The sequence below is a fragment of the Rhinolophus ferrumequinum genome, chromosome 10 (genome assembly GCF_004115265.2).
Source record: "Rhinolophus ferrumequinum isolate MPI-CBG mRhiFer1 chromosome 10, mRhiFer1_v1.p, whole genome shotgun sequence".
Classification (NCBI taxonomy): domain Eukaryota; kingdom Metazoa; phylum Chordata; class Mammalia; order Chiroptera; family Rhinolophidae; genus Rhinolophus; species Rhinolophus ferrumequinum.
In genome coordinates, this window is record NC_046293.1 from 46,597,336 (window position 1) to 46,615,970 (window position 18,635).

The window sequence follows — 18,635 nt, forward strand, 5'->3', positions numbered from 1 at the left end:
TGCACCATTTTACCTCTTGTCACATTGAAGAAATGAGGCCTAATTTTCGTGTTGTCAGCAAATCACTCCATGACAGGCAAGTGCCTCCATCGCATATGTGGCAACATTCTCTAATGGATTGCAGGTCCCACACGAGAACTTGAGTGTGCTCATTAAAATTACAGCAACAGAAAAAGCAGAATAAATTGCCACCAAGTATTTGACTGTGACATTTATGTGTATTTCTTCTTGACATGCCTCTGGGCATGTCACTGTAAATTGTCCATGAGGATCGTAGTGACAGCTTTATGGACTAAAGTTAGAGACCCAGCCTCTCATTGGCTAAATGGTGACAGCCTAAATAAGAAGAACATAGTGAAATAGCTTACATGTAGCTGTATAATTCTGTTATGACACATTTTAGGCATAGACTATCCCAAGTACTTTGGGAATTTGAAACAAAATATGAGAAACGAATTATCATCAAATTATTTCCAAATATGACAAACATGAAGGCTCCTAGCCCTGGAACAATTACATGGCGATGGCAGTATGTACCTCTCAGGAATATTGTGAGGATTCATGAATGCTCCTAGCCCAGTGACTAGGATACATGAGGAGCTTCACAGATATTTAAAAGTTCCTTCTCTCATAGTATCGCCCCTCTTTCCTTTCCCAAACAACAACAAGTGGCTATCCACAATAACCACAGCAAAAACTCAGGGGGAAAGATTGGAACAAAGGAGGAAGTCAGGGAGAGGTGGAAGTTGATCTTATCTTTGAAGGAACTTGAAACTTGTTAAAATTGGAGGAAATGTGGAGAGTATCCTAGGCAAGAGGTCCTTCAAGAGCAGGGGTGCACCTGGCATTCCTGAGGTACAATGGAGGAACAGCTAATGTTGGAGGAGGCCTGTTATATGCCCCAAAGACTGTGGACTTGGTCTTCTAGGCAATGGGAAAGTTGTTGAGTGATTTTACTTGCTAGAATAATGGCAACATTTATAGAGAAAAATATGTCTGGAGAGGAGCAGGTTTCAGAGATAAGATGATTTATTTTTTGACATATGGAGATTTTAAAAGAAGAGGGAGACACAAAGCATAGGAGAAAAGTTATGGCTGCATATATCAAAGCTATAGAGTTGGTGGGTTTTCAGAGAGACATAGAGACAGACACAGAGACACAGAGACAGAGAGAGAGGGAAGGGGAAGAAGAGAAAGAGGAAGAAGAAGAGGAAGAGGAAAGAAGAAGGAAAGAGGAAGGGAGAAATATGAGGTCTTAAGTAATTTTGGCATACGCACACATTTAGCAGATAGAGGAGGCAAAACCAGTAGAAGAGTAAAGGAATGGTCACTGAGGAAATAGGAGAGAATAGCAGAGAAGATTGTCACATTTGGTGGGGGAAGGTTGACTCGTATTCATCTCCTACTAGATTCAGTTAGTTACTCTATGGTGGCTTTACAGGTTTCACCTCACTTTATTTTTGTAGCAACCTAATAAAGTACTATCACCAAATTCCAGAACAGAAAAGGAGGCATTGATTATTAAATTGGGCCATGCAATTTCTAAGTGGCAAAGTTGGATTTGAAACAAGGATTATTTGACTTCTAGCTCTGCTTTTATGACTACATCCCCAAAACAAGAGTTCAAAGAGGAAGATTTAAAGTGCTTCTGAGAGGGTATACACAAAACGAAAATTAGATAAACTCATTGGCTTTGCTAGTTAAATCTTTGGTGAAGTTCGAGAAAGTAGTTTCCATGGAGAGCTGAAAAGATTCATGCCAGAGCATGAAGGAGGATTGCATGGTTAAAAATCAGAGACAGAGGGCATACATTCTCTGGAGAAACGGGGCAGTGTAAAAGAGAAATATGATTGTAGACCTTTGGTATCTGGGGTCAAAGAGTGTTTGGGGATAATAATATGGAGAATATTTTACCTTCTTAGCAACTCATGAGACTATCTTTGCAGCCTGGGAAGGACTCTTCCGAGAAGACGGTGTTAAAAAGAAGCTGCTGGAGCTTGGCTGGGCTCTATTTTATATTGGAGCAAAAGTTTTTCACTCTGCAAGATGAAAGGTGTAGAAAGAGGAAGGGCTGGTCCAACATTTTCTAGTGGGAGGCAAGATACAGTGGATGGGGTCAAGGAGGGAGACTGGGGAAGAGATGTGTTTAATGGAGATTTTTCTGAGTGAAAATCTGTTTCTTGTGACATGACACTGCCTGTGATCCTATAAAATCCAAGATGTACTTGCTATGGTTAGTTGTTGTTGTTTTTTTTTTTTCTTGAAAGATTTTTATCAGTGTTGGTGAAGTACTGGAGCAGTCACTCCACAGGAAGAGGTCCCATATTTATGGACATTTAATTTGTCATAGTTGTTTTATATTGTTTTAAGATTAGAGTAGTTGAGTTAGTAAATTTATGGGATAGAGGAAGGAAGAAGTAGAGTCTGAGAGATTGAAGGTACAGAAGTGAGATTAGACAGACTCAAAAAATAGGTTTGCATGTCGTGAATAAGAACAGTTGATCATCTTTTCCTCAGAATTAGAAGAAAAGGGAAAAGCTTTGGAAAGATAGAGCAATATTTTAAAGTGACGCGGTGACTGTGCCTAAGAGAATTTGGGAAAAGACACTCCAGGTGAAAGGTTACCCCAAAATGGGTATCTTCATATCCTCTCTGTCAGCAGGAAGCAGGATCATTTTCTGGGATAAGGAAGCAGGGTTGAATGTAGGGCTTGAGGAAGGCAAATGTTTGGGTCTATCTGATCAAATCAATGAATAAAATGGTTTCAAGGTAGCACAGAAAGACAGCTTTGAATGTCATTGCATAGGTTTAGTAAATTTTTCTAGCAATGTTGCATTTGGAGTAGAAGTGAATAAAGTCTAAGGATATATTTAGGTAGGAAGGACTGCCTTCTATGCCTGAAATTATGTCAGGAGGGTTGTTGCCAAATTTGAAAGAATTGACTAAGTATATGCCAGTGTTCTTAAAAAAGAAAGTCTCACTAACTAAATTTACATGTCTTAAGACATCCAATTAAAGTATCTACACGGGTATTGATATCATCGCCATTTCATTTTTTTTTTTTTTTTGCTTCGCAGATTATACCCTTGGTGGAATTATTTAAATGTGTTTAATCCTGCATTAACTAGTTCAGTGTTTTGTTCATGATGGGCTATATTAGATATGTTTCATGGCATTTCTCTACCCTGTGTGCCTTGTAAGAGGAACTTCCACATTTAAAGTCTACTCCACTGGAAAGATAGACCGAGGAAGCCAGCCTGTTAACCAAATGGTCCCAGTCAGCTCTAGACCACAGCTGACTGGAATATGGGATCCCCTGACCTAGGATAGCTAAATCATTGTTAGTGACTTATGACCCATGGTCTGGAAAGAAAAGATGAGCTAAGCTACTATGATACTCCCTCTAGGGAATCTTATTTGATAAATGCTAACTGAGACAAGAAACGGAAAGTGGTTACTGAAATGGAAAGGATGTCCTGAAATCTACCTGTGGCCATAATGGTGGAATAGCCATGCTTCCAGATCTAATTTCTAAAAGGACTTTGTGATGTAATCATAAAAACATAATTTTAATCATTTGTTATTAAAGAGCATTAACTCTCTGGCTCTGGATAAAATTATGTAATGTACCTGCTGTAGGAGCCACACAATGTATTCTCACTTGAACATTTGGGACATTTAGCCGAGACTGGAAACAGTACCATTCTTCCTCTTGAAGAAAGGGACTGTTCAGATAACTCAGAAAGAGACACTGAAACTGAAAATCCTGTCTCCAAGAATCTTTGATTATCTTCTTTGTAAAACATGAGGAATGTATATTAGTATTTCTTCAATATAGAGTTATTTCTATTTTGAAGCAAGAAGAAGCATTTAGGAGTATGAAAGAATGCTGCAAAGCCATTAAATCCCTGATTGGCAGTTTGTATTCTCTGCATAACCTTGAATATTTTATTAGCAATGCCAGTTTGCTTCTCAAAATGCCGTCTTAGTGCTCAAAGTAACCTCCAATATATTTGCCCGTTGAAAAGTTTCTGTGTGGTTAAATGGGATACAAATTTGTCAGTCCTGGTTTTGTTTCTTTACTCTGTACATTGTTCTTACTCCATTTCATCCTTGGGAGATGTAATAAAGCCAGTTAGCAATATATGCAGTTTTCTGATGTTATAAAGGATTCATGTTTCTGAGAGAGAGAGAGGAATAGCTAAGGGAGGTTGCTCGGGGCAACCAACAAAGAGGCTGTAAATTAACAGGCTTGCTCCTTTTAAACATGACATTAATCAGGTAGAAGGAGGGAAATTTAAAATTATTTCTCAGAGGCAAAACGCTCATTTTCTGTTAGGGAGATTCTAAACATGTTTGTATACCAAAGCACATTTATGGGTCTCTTGCGGGGGTCTCCTCCAAGGGATTACTGAGAAGCAATTCTGGAGAGAGAGCTATGTCTTGCTAGGTCAAAAAAGAAAACCACAGAGCATGAGGTGATTCTCTAAAAAGACAGATGATGACAAATTTTTGGAGTCAAGCCACGAGTGAGTGGGTCGTGGGGAGTTCTCTCCTTAAAGCCATCAGAACAATGTGGATCAGTCGACGTTTTTCCTATTTTGTTTTCAAAGAGCTTAAAAAGTATCTGCTTAAATATTGATGCTTATTTTTAGTTAATTTACACTTTTGCTATTTGCATAATATATATGTTTTTAATTGGAAAAGGGTTTAGAAGCTCACGGTAATTTATTATTTCAATAAAGTTCAGGGCTTGCAATTTCGACCAAAAACAAACCCATGATTCTGCCACTAACTGGTGCTAAAGTTATTTAAATTGCAGGAGTATTTTATCAAGTGGCTCTTGGAAGAAGGAATGTGCATGTTCTGTCAGTCGGCTGGTGAAGGCTTCTACAAAATGTTTTGCAGTTTCCTTAGTGTAATGACTCCAGTGATAAATTCTTTTACCATCCACTTTCTTTTTTTTTAACAGAATTTTCTCTCCTTGAACGGTATAATTACCAATGTGATATGATAAACTACTGTTTCTCTGTTTGGTTTTCAGCAGTAAGAAGCTTATGCTTAATTTAGTGTTCAATTACAAGAACCTTTTTAGTTTACTTTTAGTAATATGGCCTAAAAAAATAATAAAGTTAATGTGCAAGAGTAACAGGAAACTGTAAACTGCACGAAGAGGTTTTGGTTCTATTCATCACTACCCTCAGTGCCAAGAACTGTTCCTGGAACATATTTAATTCAATTATTTGAATTTAAAAGTGTTCCAGGAATATATTTAAATGAAATACTTCTTAAATATTTTCCTGAGGAAATATTTAAACTAAATATTTCTTGAGCAGTTGGCTCGTCCATAGATAAATGTATATGTGATTATAAGATTATACAGGTTTTTTTTTTCTTTGTTTTTTTAATTTGGAAAAAATAGTATCTTACCAACTTACAAATTTTATTTGATAAAAATTCATGCAAAGCAGTCAGGATAAGGGGCTTTATAAATAGCACTGAACTGAAATTGTCCTGATAGGCAAGGAAGGGAGAAAGAATTCATGTGGTGAGCCTGAGAAAATGAAGAAATCCCACTGGTATGCGGATAAACAGATGTAGCTGAAATTCAGTAAAATGGGGCGGGTGTGCATTACTGTTACCTTTGTGAGGCGGTCACTCTCTCCATGTTAATGTTACAAAGCGCACGTCACATGCAAATGAAGTAAACAGTAAATAAGTTTTGAGATCCAGTTAGGATCTTTGAGAGAGATCAGGTGAGGAGTCTGGGAAAGGTTGGAGGGATAACTAAATGAGATCATGGGGACTGGCCTTAGCTTTATAAGCAAAAGACAGCGTCCTAAGAATTCTCTGGAACTGTTGGTAGCATTGTTGAGTTTCCTGCTGACTTGGTGACTCAGTAAACAAGCTAAATGTTTTGAGTTACTTGTGTCACCTATTCTATTTTAGAGCCACTGCTGAATCGGAGAAAACCTCAGGCCTCACAGAATGTGGGCTTTATTTATTTCATGTAGGCGCTTTTGTAAATTGGCAAGGGTGTCTAGCAGTGATGGCAGTCGGTTGTCACAGTTAATTATTTTTCTTGACTCCTGCCAAGGAATTTGAGCCCACCCAAATGGCTTTGAAAAAGTCGAAAGGAGAATCATCACTAAAGTCTTCCTCTTTATGACTTTCAATTGCGTTTATTTGTGTAATGGTTTCCTCTGCATGTGGCTTGTTTTATAAATCACCTCAAATCTCCTTTGGAAGTTGTCATGGCATAAATAATTTATATTTTTTAAATGTTGATCTTGTTACAGTTCAGAAAAGCATAAACCCTTAGCTATTAAATCCATTTTTTGACTGAAACCTACAGTTTGCAGGAAATATAAGGGATCTATATTAATTTAAAAAGTTACAGGTAAGTAAAGCAGTGCTGGGCAGGGGGAGTTTTTGCAGTTTGATAGGGAGGAGATAAAAGCCTCACTGAAAGGTAACATTTTAGCAGAGACCTGGCAGAAGAAATGGAGTGACCCTGAAAGATAATCTAGGGGAGAAACACTCTAGATGAGGAAACTAAAGAAAAACAGGGGGTGGGGCTTGAGGCAGGAGCGTGCTTGGTGTGTTGAGTCAAGACCAAGGAGTGTGCCAAGTCAGGGGAGGATGGCAGGAGATGAGGTAGGGGAGTCCACAGGGGCAGACTGCAGAGGGCTTTTTGGGGCCTCGGGAAGACTGCCTTTACCCTGAGTGAGGTAGGAGTCCTTGGGGTGTTTTGAAGTAAAGGAAGGATGTGATCTGACTTAAGTTTTAAAAAGGATTATTCTGGCTTCTGTCTTTGTTTCAGTTAGGAATACGTTTGGTCGCAAGCAACAGAATAACTGACTAACAGTACTTTTAAAAAATAGGGGATTATTTTTCTTATTTTTGTTTTTGATGCAAGAGGTTTCTGAAATTGTTTCAATGTTTCCATGAGGCCAGCACAGACCCAGGCTCTTTTGATCTTTTTTTTCCACCATCCTCCACGTGTTGATTTTCCTCTCTGTGCTCTTAGTATGTCTGCTGCAGCCCCAGACATCACACCTTTGTTCCTGGCAGAAAGAAGGAAAGAAAGGCAACACTAGGGTCTTCACTGGGAAAGCTTTACCTCTGTGTAAGCGGCTATTTGGACCTGGAAGAGAGGATGACAGTGCAAAGATTGGCTGTTTTATCCCCTGTAAAAGAAGCAGGAAAAGGAATTGAGAATAGGTGCTAGGTCGGTCATCCTATCATGTCTGACAGTCATGATCTATTTAATCTCTGTTGCTTTATCAATTTACCAGGCTCTTTCATGTACTTTTTCCTCCCTCGTTTGGGTCCTATAATGATCTAACCTCTAGGAGAAGGCAAGGAAGGGACCCTAAGCTCCATTTTAGAGAGAAGAAAGTCAAGGCCCTGAGGGCAAGTGACACCTCATAGATATGTTAATGACAGAGCAGGGACTAGAACAGATGTCACTGACACTCATTCATTAATTACTGGCACCTACATTTAGAATCATATGAAAAGCCTGTATTCTGCACCCAGCAGATGTTCTACCATTTGTTTCCAGCCTCCTCTAGTAAATGAGAGGCTACTGGAAGGCTCCTGCTTTTTTCTGAGGACTTGGAGATTAAAATTACTTTGTGGCTTTTTCTGGCTACCCGAGATCTGAGCTCCTCCAGGCAATACAGAAAGCCAAAGAGTAAGGAAAAGCATTATTCTAGGAAGGGAAGAGGCAAAGTTGTCCTGGTGACACAGTGGAAGAGTTCCTCAACATTCATGGATAAAATGTTTCCTGCAGAAACATTTAAAATGCACCAGAAGAGCTCTCTATATAAAGAAAGTATATTTTCATTAATTTTGTGAATTGCATAAATATCTTACAAATATAACAATTGCCCTTCGTCTTTTGACTAAATCTGTGGTTTTCTGTATAAGATTTGCTTAAAGCTAGGTTTCCAAGTAGCTGTGAGAAGCAAAACAGCTGAGCTTCATGCCAGACAGGCATTTTTTTCTCCTGTCTTAGAGTGGATGCAGCCCGGAGAGGCTCGTGGTGCTCTTTAGATCCATCTTCTGTCCAGGTGTGCGTTCACCCTTCCCTGTCACAAGACTGATGTTGTTTTATCTGAGAGACTTTGGGACTGCAATAATTAATGACCTCGGCTCTGAGTTGGCTATGAAAGAATACAGGGAGGCCCTAAGTTTAGGCATAAAGAATAAAAATGTTAAAAATGATGAGGCATGGGAATTTTACCTTCTATACGATGCTGGGAACGTAAACTACATTTGATCCTTACCACAATGTATGTGAGATGTTACTACTTTTATTACTAGTTCTGTTTTACAGATAAAGAAACTGAAATCTAGAGATAATTAAATTACTTAAAATTATAACCAATAAGCAACCAAAAACTGGGATTTGGATCCAAGCATGTTCTATTTATCCAGATAGTGTTCTGGACACTAAAGCAACTCTAAGGAAACATTAGGAAAGGTGATAAATTCTGTAGAGTCTCAGGGACTGAATTCAGAAATAAGTAATATTAGAGGTATCCTATAAATGGGATTTGTTATGGCTTGATTCAAGGCCAGTTTTGTTGGTTCTCAAATTTCTGTGTGGTTCTCAAATTTCTTAAGACTCTTTTAAGGAGTTTCTTTTAAAACGTAGGTTCCTATGTGGTATATAAAACTGAAAGTAACAAAGGAACAAGACAAACAAATGAAGAAACAAAAACTCATAGACAATAGTTTAGTGGTTACCAGAAGTTAAGGAGGGAGGAGGTTGGTAGATAAGGGTAAAAGGGATCAAATATATGGTGATGGAAGGAGAGCTGACTCTGGGTGGTGAACACACAATGTGATATATAGATGATGTATTACAGAATTGTACACCTGAAACCTATATAACTTTACTAACTATTGTCACTCCAATAAACTTATTAAAAAAAAAAAAAAGTAGGTTCCTGGGGTCAGACCCAGAGGTTCTGATTAAGTAGGAATGAGGCAGAATCTGGAAATCCACATTTCAGTAAGTATCTAGACGACTTGGATGCAGGTATTTTGCAAGTGACATTTTGTGAAATATTGTTCAAAATTGCAATTCAGTGGTCAGAACTACACCAGACATTTCAGGAGGCTTCCAGCGTCACATCCAGCAGTTGGTGGAAAACAGATTGATGCACTGCTCACAGATGAAGATAAACAGGTTCTCTCCAATGGAGACTTTCCCTATTTGTTCCAACTTGGCACTGAGAACTCAGAGAAAATACAGAAGTAGAACAGCCCCTTTTGGAGGTAAGAATACAGAAATTAAAAAAAAAAAATACTAAAAGGGAAACACGCAGCATGCTCTATTTACTTTTCCCGCTTACTTTGATTCTATAATTTTTTATTTCCCTCACACAGCCAGGCACACTAAAAGGGATTCTCAGAGGATGCTAAAAATACTGCTCTTGTCATTACAGACTTTACACCCCCACTGCTTTCTTTCTTTTCTGAATCCTTGGTGGAAAATGTGTGTTTTGTCTTTTGCCTTTTGTCCGATAAGAATTAGGTTCCTGGGGTCTGAATTACTTTTTTTTCCTTAGGATTTATTCTTTTAACAGCTTTCCTATATGTGGTACATCAGTGTTAGCTGTAATCATGTTGTATATTACATCCCTAGTACTGATTTATCTTATAACTAGAAGGTTATACCTTTCGACCACCTGACCACCTTCCCTCACTCTCTGCCTCTGGTAACCACAAGACTGATTGATCTCCTGATCACTTTTTCTATGTTTTTTTTTTTTTTTTTTTTTAAGATTCCATGTATAAGAGAGATCATACAATATTTGTCATTTCCTATCTGACTTATTTCACTTAGCATAATGTCTTCAGGATCCATCCATGTTGTTGCAAATAGCGGGATTTACCCTGTTTTTTTATGGTTGAAAAATATTCCCGTGTGTGTGTGTGTGTGTGTGTGTGTGTGTGTGTGTGTGTGTACCACAACTTCATTACTATTCATTCACTGATGGTCACATTTAGGTTGTTTCCATGTCTTGGCTATTATAGATAATGCTGCTTTGAACATGGGGGTGCAGATATCTTTTCCAGTTAGTGTTTTTGTTTCCTTTGGAAATATTCCCAGAACTGGGATTGCTGGGCCATAAGGTAGCTCTATTTTTAATTTTTGAGGATCCTTATGCTGTTTTTCATAGTGGCTGCACCAATGTACAATCACACCAACAGTGCACACAGGTGCCCTGTTCTCCACATCTATGTTAGCATTTGTTATCTTGTCTTTGACAAGATTTTCTAACAGACATCAGGTGATATCTCATTGAGGTTTTAATTTGCATTTCCCTAATGGCTAGTGATGTTGAGCATCTTTTATGTACCTATTGGTCTTTCTTTTACCTTTTTTGAAGAAATGTCAATTTGGGTCCTTAGCCCATTTTAATAAATTGGATATTTTATTTATTTATTTTTTGCTATTGAGTTGTTGAAATTCTTTATATATATTGTATATTAACCCCTTATCAGATATATGGTTTGCAATTCCCCCCCCATTTTATAGGTTATGTTTCCACTTTGTTGATGGTTTCTTTGCTGTGCAGAAGCTTTACAGTTTTTAGTCCCACTGGTTTATCTTTGATTTTGTTGCTTGTACTTTGATACCTTTGATATCATTATCAAGACCCATGTCAAGGAGCTTTATTCCTATGTTTTCTTCCAGGGGTTTCATGGTTTCAGGTCTTATATTTAAATCTGTAATCCATTTTGAGTTAATTTTTGTGAGTGGTATAAGATATGGTCCAGTTTTATTCTTTTACATGTGAATTTCCAGTTATTCCAGCACCATTTATTGAAGAGACTGTCCTTTCCCCATTGTATATTCCTGACTTTCTTGTCAAATATTAGTTGATCGTATATACTTGGTTTCCTTTCTGGGCTCTTGATTCTTTTCCATTAGTCTATTTACCTTTTTTTATGCCAGTTTTATACTGTTATGATAACTAGCTTTGTAGTATAGCTTGAATCAGGACGACAATGCCTCTTGCTTTGGTCTTTCTCAGGATTTTTTTGGTCATTTGAGATCTTTTGTGGTTCTGAGTTGCTTTTGTGATAGGTTCTTGACTCTCTGGCCAAATCCACCAAATCCACATTGAGGCCAAATGTTCAGGTCTCCTGGAGGTCATTTAAACCTGACATCGGGCTGAGTGCCAGTTTTGTTTTAAATAGGGAACTCAGCCTGGCAATGAAAAGAACAAAACAAAAGAAAAACCCCAAGGCTATAGTCCTGAAATAAATTTGTTTTTTCATTCAACAAATGTTTATTGAGTGTCTGTTGTTTATCATGTGCCAGGTGCTAAGCTAATAAATAATTTATGATTAAAAGGATTGATCTAGAAAATCACATTGTCTTTGGTTTCCTGTTGAAAACCTTTAAAATTTGCTTACCTATTCTATATTATAAACTTATTTAAATATGTTAATAAGTAAATCATTTTTGAGCATTTATTATGCCTGTTGCCTGGAGAACTATATATTTTCAGTGTCTGGAGAATTCTACATATTTTTGGATGTGTAAAGAATAACAGAGGGTTAAGAGCATAGGCTTAAGAGTCAAACCAACCTTGGGTCACATCTCGCTTCTGCTCCTTTTTGCAGGGTGAACTCAGGCAAGTTACTTCTCTCCTCTAAGCCTCATTAAAGAAACAAACTGTAAAGTATACCTTAAAAAAAACTTTCTAAAGATTAAATAACTATAGAATGTAAAGCATTTGGCACACATTTAATATTTAATAAATTTCAATTAATATTGTTATTGAGGTTTTTCAGCTGCCCGCAAGGAGCCTGTAGTCCAGTTAAGGACATTTCACCTTATTTGAAGGTGAAATGAAAAGCAGTATGATGAGTACCAGATCAGTCAGAACAACAAGATGTGCTGTTGGAGGTCTGAGCAAGAGGTGTTGGGAAGAGCCTCTTAGAAGAGCCAGTCTTAAAGTTATAGTAGAGACAAAGCATGAAGCCACACTCTGACTATATTTGCAAATTAATCTCCAGTGTGCAGTACTCTTTTTTTTGTGCTACACAAATCAAGACATATTTAGAAACGTAAGAGGCAGAAGAAGAACAACAATTATTTCTGCAAGGGAAAATTAAAGCATGTGTTATTATTTTAATCCAGGAACATGGCTCCTAATCCTTCTGGTCCATGAGCCATTTTGGAAAGGTACACACACACACACACACACACACACACACACACACACACGCCTCTAATAGAGAAGTTACAAATAGTAAGTGCTGATCAAACATGTGTTGATGAATGAATGTGATTTCCCTATTTTCTGATTGATTTTGCAAAGCCACAAAGCAATTTTAGTAAACAACAACTTATCTGGAATGGAGGATAGGTAACATTTGAAGTTATACTAGTTGCATTATAGCCAGGGTAATCATAAAAATCTGTCATTCAAAATGAGACACCTTTGAGAATAAAAAGGGCTCTTTGTGAATAACTAAGATAAGACGATGAGCGTCAACCTAGTTTGTCCTGGGTAAATAGGTATATATGGGTAGCCTAACTATAGTTTTAAGTTATTAAATACCTATATCAGAAATAGTCATTTTTTTATCAGAGATAAATTCATAGATACTATAAAAATTAGCTTGCACAGGCTCAGTCATGCAAATACTATGAGGAACTTGTGTTTAAAATAAAAGAAACAAAAGTTAATATTTATTGAATGCTTATTAGCTAGCCATTATCTCTCTGAATCATAGATATATAGCTCAGAGGGAGATATAAATTCCTCAAGGTTTCATTACTAGATATAAATGAGACTTTAATTCCAGATCTGTCTGATTTGGGACATTATCAGAATATACATTTACAGTTCTAGTCTCAAACAGAAAGACGTTTAATACCTGTGTTTAAGTAAAATTGTGATTCTTAGAAAAAGCTACAGTGTCTCAGAAACACCAAGAGAATTTGAGAGAAAGAGGTAGATTGGACCTTTCCATGAAGGTTGGAGTCTCCCTTCCTGGAATTCCTAATACTCCGAAGTTGAGTATTTTCAACGTACCCCTTGCCATGTGCTCTTTTTCATGGTGATGAGTGCTGATATCGTCAACTGGTTTAGTACATAGTAACCTTGTCTGTATGTACGAGACTAGACCAGGGTTACTTGGTAGTTCCCAACTTGAACCTGAGCTCTGCTCTCCCCTCAGGTTTTGACCAAGAATGGGCACATCTGAAGGACGATGATGATGTTGCATGAGGAACAGAGGAGCCGGTGACCTTGAATCTAGGAGCATAGTGCTGGCCGGAGGCAGATCTCTGTTCTCAGATTCTGATTCAGGCATGCAGTAGCTGTGTGGCTTTTGACAAGTTACTTTACGTCTCTGAGCAGGGCCGGCTTTATGGACGTGTGACCTGAGCAGTCACACAGGGCTTGGTGTTCAGGAAGACCCTCCTCTTGGTTGAATGCTCTTCTGTCCCTATCTTGAAATTAATAATAATTTGTTTTAAACAAGGAGCCCCACCTCTTCATTTCGCCCTAGGTCTTGCAAATTATGTAGTGGGTCTTGTTTCTAAGCCTTAGCTTATTCATTTGTAGCTCAGGTATAGTAATATTTTCTTCATCGTAGGGTACATGGGATCCTTCTAGGAAAGGATATTCAAGTGGGCAGGTACAATCAGGCAGTGAGCTTAATCCAAACTGAAAAGGAAGGTTGAATTTGGCTATCACCTGGTGTCGACTTCTCACATTGTTGGTTTATCTAGCTGTGGACATGTGCCAGAAGGTGGAGGGGGGAAGTCCAAGTGCTCTTTTAAAAAAGATACTGAGGAGACATTAGAAACACAGGCAACCTAGTATAGAACTGTGGTCACATAGTATGGCATGAAGATGAGAGAGGTTTCTCTTTACTTTAGCAAAGCTGGGTGGTGGTGCCACAGTGTTGGTGCTGGCATTAGGGCCAGGGATTGATGTACTGGATTTAGCCCAGTGCCAGCGGCAGTGCCAATAGTGGTGGTAAAGTTCCCTTTTAGGTTTTGAGGGATGTCAGAGAGCCAGGCAACAGATACACCCACTATCACTATGACCGTGAAAATGAACTGACATCATCGTGGGAGGAAGAGGAGGAAAATGACAGATGCCAGGCGGTTCCCCAGGCATTGCATTAAAAACATGTGAGAAATGTCCTACATTTTCTGAGAAATAATTGGAATGGTTTTTGTAAGGGGCTGGAGGTGCTGTAAAAGCTAGTGAGGAAATGATGTCAGAGAAAGGTGGGTTGTAGATAAAAGTAAGACCGGTCTTGCATTCTGAGTTATTGTGTTTCTCCGAAAATAAGCCCTAGCATGATTTTTCAGGATGACATCCCCTGAACATAAGCCCTAATGCATCTTTTGGAGCAAAAATTAATGTAAGACCCAGTCTTATTTTCGGGGAAACACAGTAGTGTGGTCGGTGACATATAGGTGACCTCAACATATGAGTCTCTTTTACTTCTATTAATTAATGATGGGAAGAATTGAATTCCAATTATATGTAAGGAAACATAACATTCAAGCAAAGTCATAACTTGAACACCAAGAGCAAGGAAAAAACAATCCTTAATAAAAATGTTATTAATCATCCCTTCTTCATAAAAAATGATAATGGATTATTATGGTGGTGTTAGAAAGGTTCTTATTTATTACTCACGCTTCTTGGCTCATGAAATTGAAGGCGTTTTAGTATGCAAGTGAGGTATTCTGTTCACGAACCTACATTTATCCCATAGTTTTAAATATGGATAGCCAATCAGCACATATCCCCAGTTAGCCAATGCTGTCATGTATTTCACTAATCAGTATCCACAAAATTATGTTAATTTCTGGTTATGTGTGGATAAAAGTAGTTGTCCCCTTAGTAGCTGAACTTTGGTATAATAAAGTCCTTTGAGCGCAGGGATAGATAAAGAACTGATGATGGATTCATAGCAGCAAATTGTAAAATGGTTAGACCAATGGAAGAGACAAAAATGACAAAAAGATAATGCACCATCCATATCTGGGAGGAGTGGAGGTAAAGATAGGACTTAAACTATTGATTTCACACTTTGTGCAAAGTCCTTTTTTTTTTAGGCCAAACTGAAAAGCAGATTCCTCAATCTGTCGTGCCTGCCATAGAGAAGAAATATGCCATTTAACAAGTACTTTGCCCAGGTGTTTTTGCTCCTACCAGCTGGCAACTACAGAATATAGCACTGTCTTATACTCACTGGGAGACATTACAACAAGTTCCTGGGGAGTTAACAAATAGAAAATATCCAGGCGCGCTCAGCAGGAATAAAGCTTTAATATTCTTAACCCACTGAAGGTAGTGGAAAGTGTTCATTAGAACAGTTGCTCAAATGAGTCACATTTACAATGCCCTCCCAACCTGTGTTTCTTTCCTGGATGCTATTCTGAAGCTAGCGTTTCCTCAGCTACAACTTGCTGCAAACAGGTCAGGAACTCTGCTCTGAAGGGTTTCAGAATGTAGAGAGCATTGTTTTCATTTAATGTTTGAACCATTTTAGTTTATAGCCTATGTGAGAATATTTACCCCAAAGAACTTTATATTTTGGCTTACTTTTGAATGGTCTAAGCTAAATTCATTGCTTAGAAACATAAACAATGGTTTGAACTCTACATTTTCTAGCCCTTTTAGTGACCAAACGGATATAATATCATACTTTAGCCCGGAGCTTGATTAATTCATTGCACCTTTATGTTGATCTGAAAGGAATGAATGACTCCTGGAAGATTTTGCTCTCATTTGAAATACCATCTGCTAAATTGCAAAATTATATTCTACGCTTTTGTTTGTTTGTTTTAATTGATGGTTACTTTCTAAGAATAACTTAGAAACATGAAGGCAATTTCACTTGCAGTTATGACCTTGGAAAAGATGCAGAATGTTATCGCTTCGTGACTTTGGCAGAGTCCTTTAAACCAAAAAATTATTCCAACGGCATAATTTTATTTCATTTGCTGACAGTTCCAGGTTCCTAGTACAAAGCCTATATTTTCTTATTCATAGAAAATCTTTTCTTCTCAGAGACATAACTTTAGATATCCTTGGATACTAAAATATGTTGTTGTATTTATGTTACACAAACTCAAAGAGAAACTTGAGGGAGAAAAGAAACTAATATTTCCTTGACGTTTCCTACAAGCAAGTAGCTCAAAAGAAATTTGAAACCAAGAGACAGAATTCAGAAAGGAAAATGACAGGAATTAAATAATCATAACTTCTGTTGTTGATGATAAAAACTTTATTTTCAATAAATGGAACATTTGTTTAAAAGACATTTTCATATTATTGGCACTTTCCCCCCCTTTAACTAATGTTTTCCAGGATCATGCCTTTAGAGAAGGGAGATACGCTAACTATGCCGAAATATTTAAGATCCCATAGAATTATCTAATTTCTTTTTGTAGCAATAAATAAAACCATATCAAACAGTATGAATTGGATGAGGTGGCTGAGAATGATGTCATGCAGTAAACACACACAAACAGAAAAGTGTAATCGTGATTGGACGAACCACAGGGGAAGGTGGGACTCCATGCTCAATATATTTATTTTCACTTGTTTAAACTCCAGTGTTTAAGGATCTATCAAGATATTTTGGGTAATGCAGATCCAGTAAATTCAATATAAAATTTTATGAGACCGAGAGGAACCATACTACAAAATTCTTTATCCTCTGTGAGGTACTTTTTAAAAATGAATTCAAAGGAAATACAGTAAAGGAGTTTTTCTCAAAGTAACTATATTGAGGTTTGGTATTCTGTCCAAAGTACCATCTTAGAACCTTAAAACCATATGAGAAATACAAAGTTATTTTTTTTAATGTGATGCATAAAGATGAAATCTTTTAGGAAGAGACTTTTCTCAAAGAGAGTAACTTTATGCTCTAAGTCAGGGTTGGTAAACCATGACTCATGTGCCAAATCCTACCTGCCTTGGTTTGGTCCATGAGTTTGGAATGACTTTCACATTTTTACAAAAGTTCACATTTATTGAATGCTTGTTCCACACCAGGTGCTACACGCCTTAACTCATTTAATCACTATACTCTAATGAGGTTGGCACTACAACAGTCCCCATTTATCAGTGAGGAAACTGAAACAGAGAGATGCAGCGTCACCCAGCTAATAAGTGGCAGAGCCAAGATGTGGGCAGGTTGACTCTAGAATCCTTGATTTCAACCAGCATGCTGTGCTACTTCTGAAAGTCTAAACTTGCTAACATGCCATGTACTTTCTTCTACCACTTGTTTTATCCTTATTCTACAACAGCTCTCTCCAGATATCTGGCTCCAGACATATGAAACACTTTATAATTCCCAATATATCATCTAACCTTTGCAGGCCGCGGATTTTCACTAAGGGTTGTCCCTCTGACTGGAATACTCTTCTCCCATCTCTATCTTTCCAAGCCCTGCCCACCCTTCAAGAACTAGTTATTACCAGTAATAACCAACTAGAAGATAAAATGCTTTTCATAATAACACCCAAACTTTTAGTTATCGACTAAACAAAGAGGACGTTTCAGAATCATAGGAGAAAATTTGAATAAGTAGAATGATATTCATGTTTTTAAATGGTTGAAAAATCTCAAAAGAAAAATAATATTTCATGACACGTGAAGATTTCAGTGTCCATATATAGTTGTTGGAACACAGACATGTTCATTCATTTAGGTGTATCATCTATCATATATTGCCTGTTAAGTACAGCTGCTTTTGTGCTGCAATGACAGAGTAACGTTGTTACAACAGAAAACATTGAGCCTGCATAACCCAAAATATTTACTATTTGGCCCTTTACAGGAAAAGTTTGCCAACTCCCCTTCTAAATTATTTAATTTCTGATCTACGATTGCATAATGAAAAAGTAAGTAGTTTTTAGAGTTAAACTGGGCTTTACATCATAATTATTTATGGACTAACATTATGAGCACACAATCATAACATGTTTGATTGGCCCATAGTATTCTCTTGCATTGGCATGTAGTGGCTGCCCAATAAATATTTTTTTTTGAAGAAATAGATGAATGAATTGACACATAAAACTGAAAAATATCAGTACTAAAAAGAATAATCCAATTTAGCCATGTACTTTTCCTTCTGATTTAGTTTAAACTGTAGTTTTGAAGACTTGTTTAATTTAGTAGTATTTGTCAAGTCCCTGAAGTAATTAATTGCCATAAATTTAAAAAGAATACATTTATGGAATCACAAACTATATTTGCATTTGATTTAACTCAGCTAAATGCTATCCTAATTAGATGTTGGGTGTTCTAGATTTTCCTGTTCCCAATTTATTTTTTATGGTTTCTTTGTGTCATGCAGTATTAAAAATATATGCAAATCTCAAATCTCAATGATTAGTCACAGGAAGAGACAGAAGCTTCTGTGATCTGTAATCATCAATTTATACATAAAGAAATTGATTTCTAGGGAATCAATAATTAGATGGCCTTGGAATATAAATCTGAGATTTCTACTGCATGTAGAATGGCTTTCTTCTAGTAGATTCTTCTGGTTCTGAGTCTAAGGCTTCCGTGATTATTGATTATAATTATTTTTAAAGTTAATGACTCTCT

At 37.3% G+C, this 18,635-nt stretch overlaps 1 protein-coding gene across 4 annotated transcripts in view; it reads left to right on the forward strand.

Annotated features, from left to right (window-relative positions):
- TMEM117 (transmembrane protein 117) overlaps nt 1–18,635 on the forward strand; it is a 388,102-nt gene that overhangs the window by 135,792 nt on the left and 233,675 nt on the right. The window contains exon 1 of one of the 4 annotated variants that reach the window (XM_033116090.1): nt 9,191–9,291. The exons of the other annotated variants lie outside the window; for them this stretch is intronic. The gene's annotated coding sequence lies outside the window, so the exon portion shown is untranslated. Of the gene's footprint in view, nt 1–9,190; nt 9,292–18,635 lie in introns of those variants that run through there. 4 annotated transcript variants of the gene reach the window in all.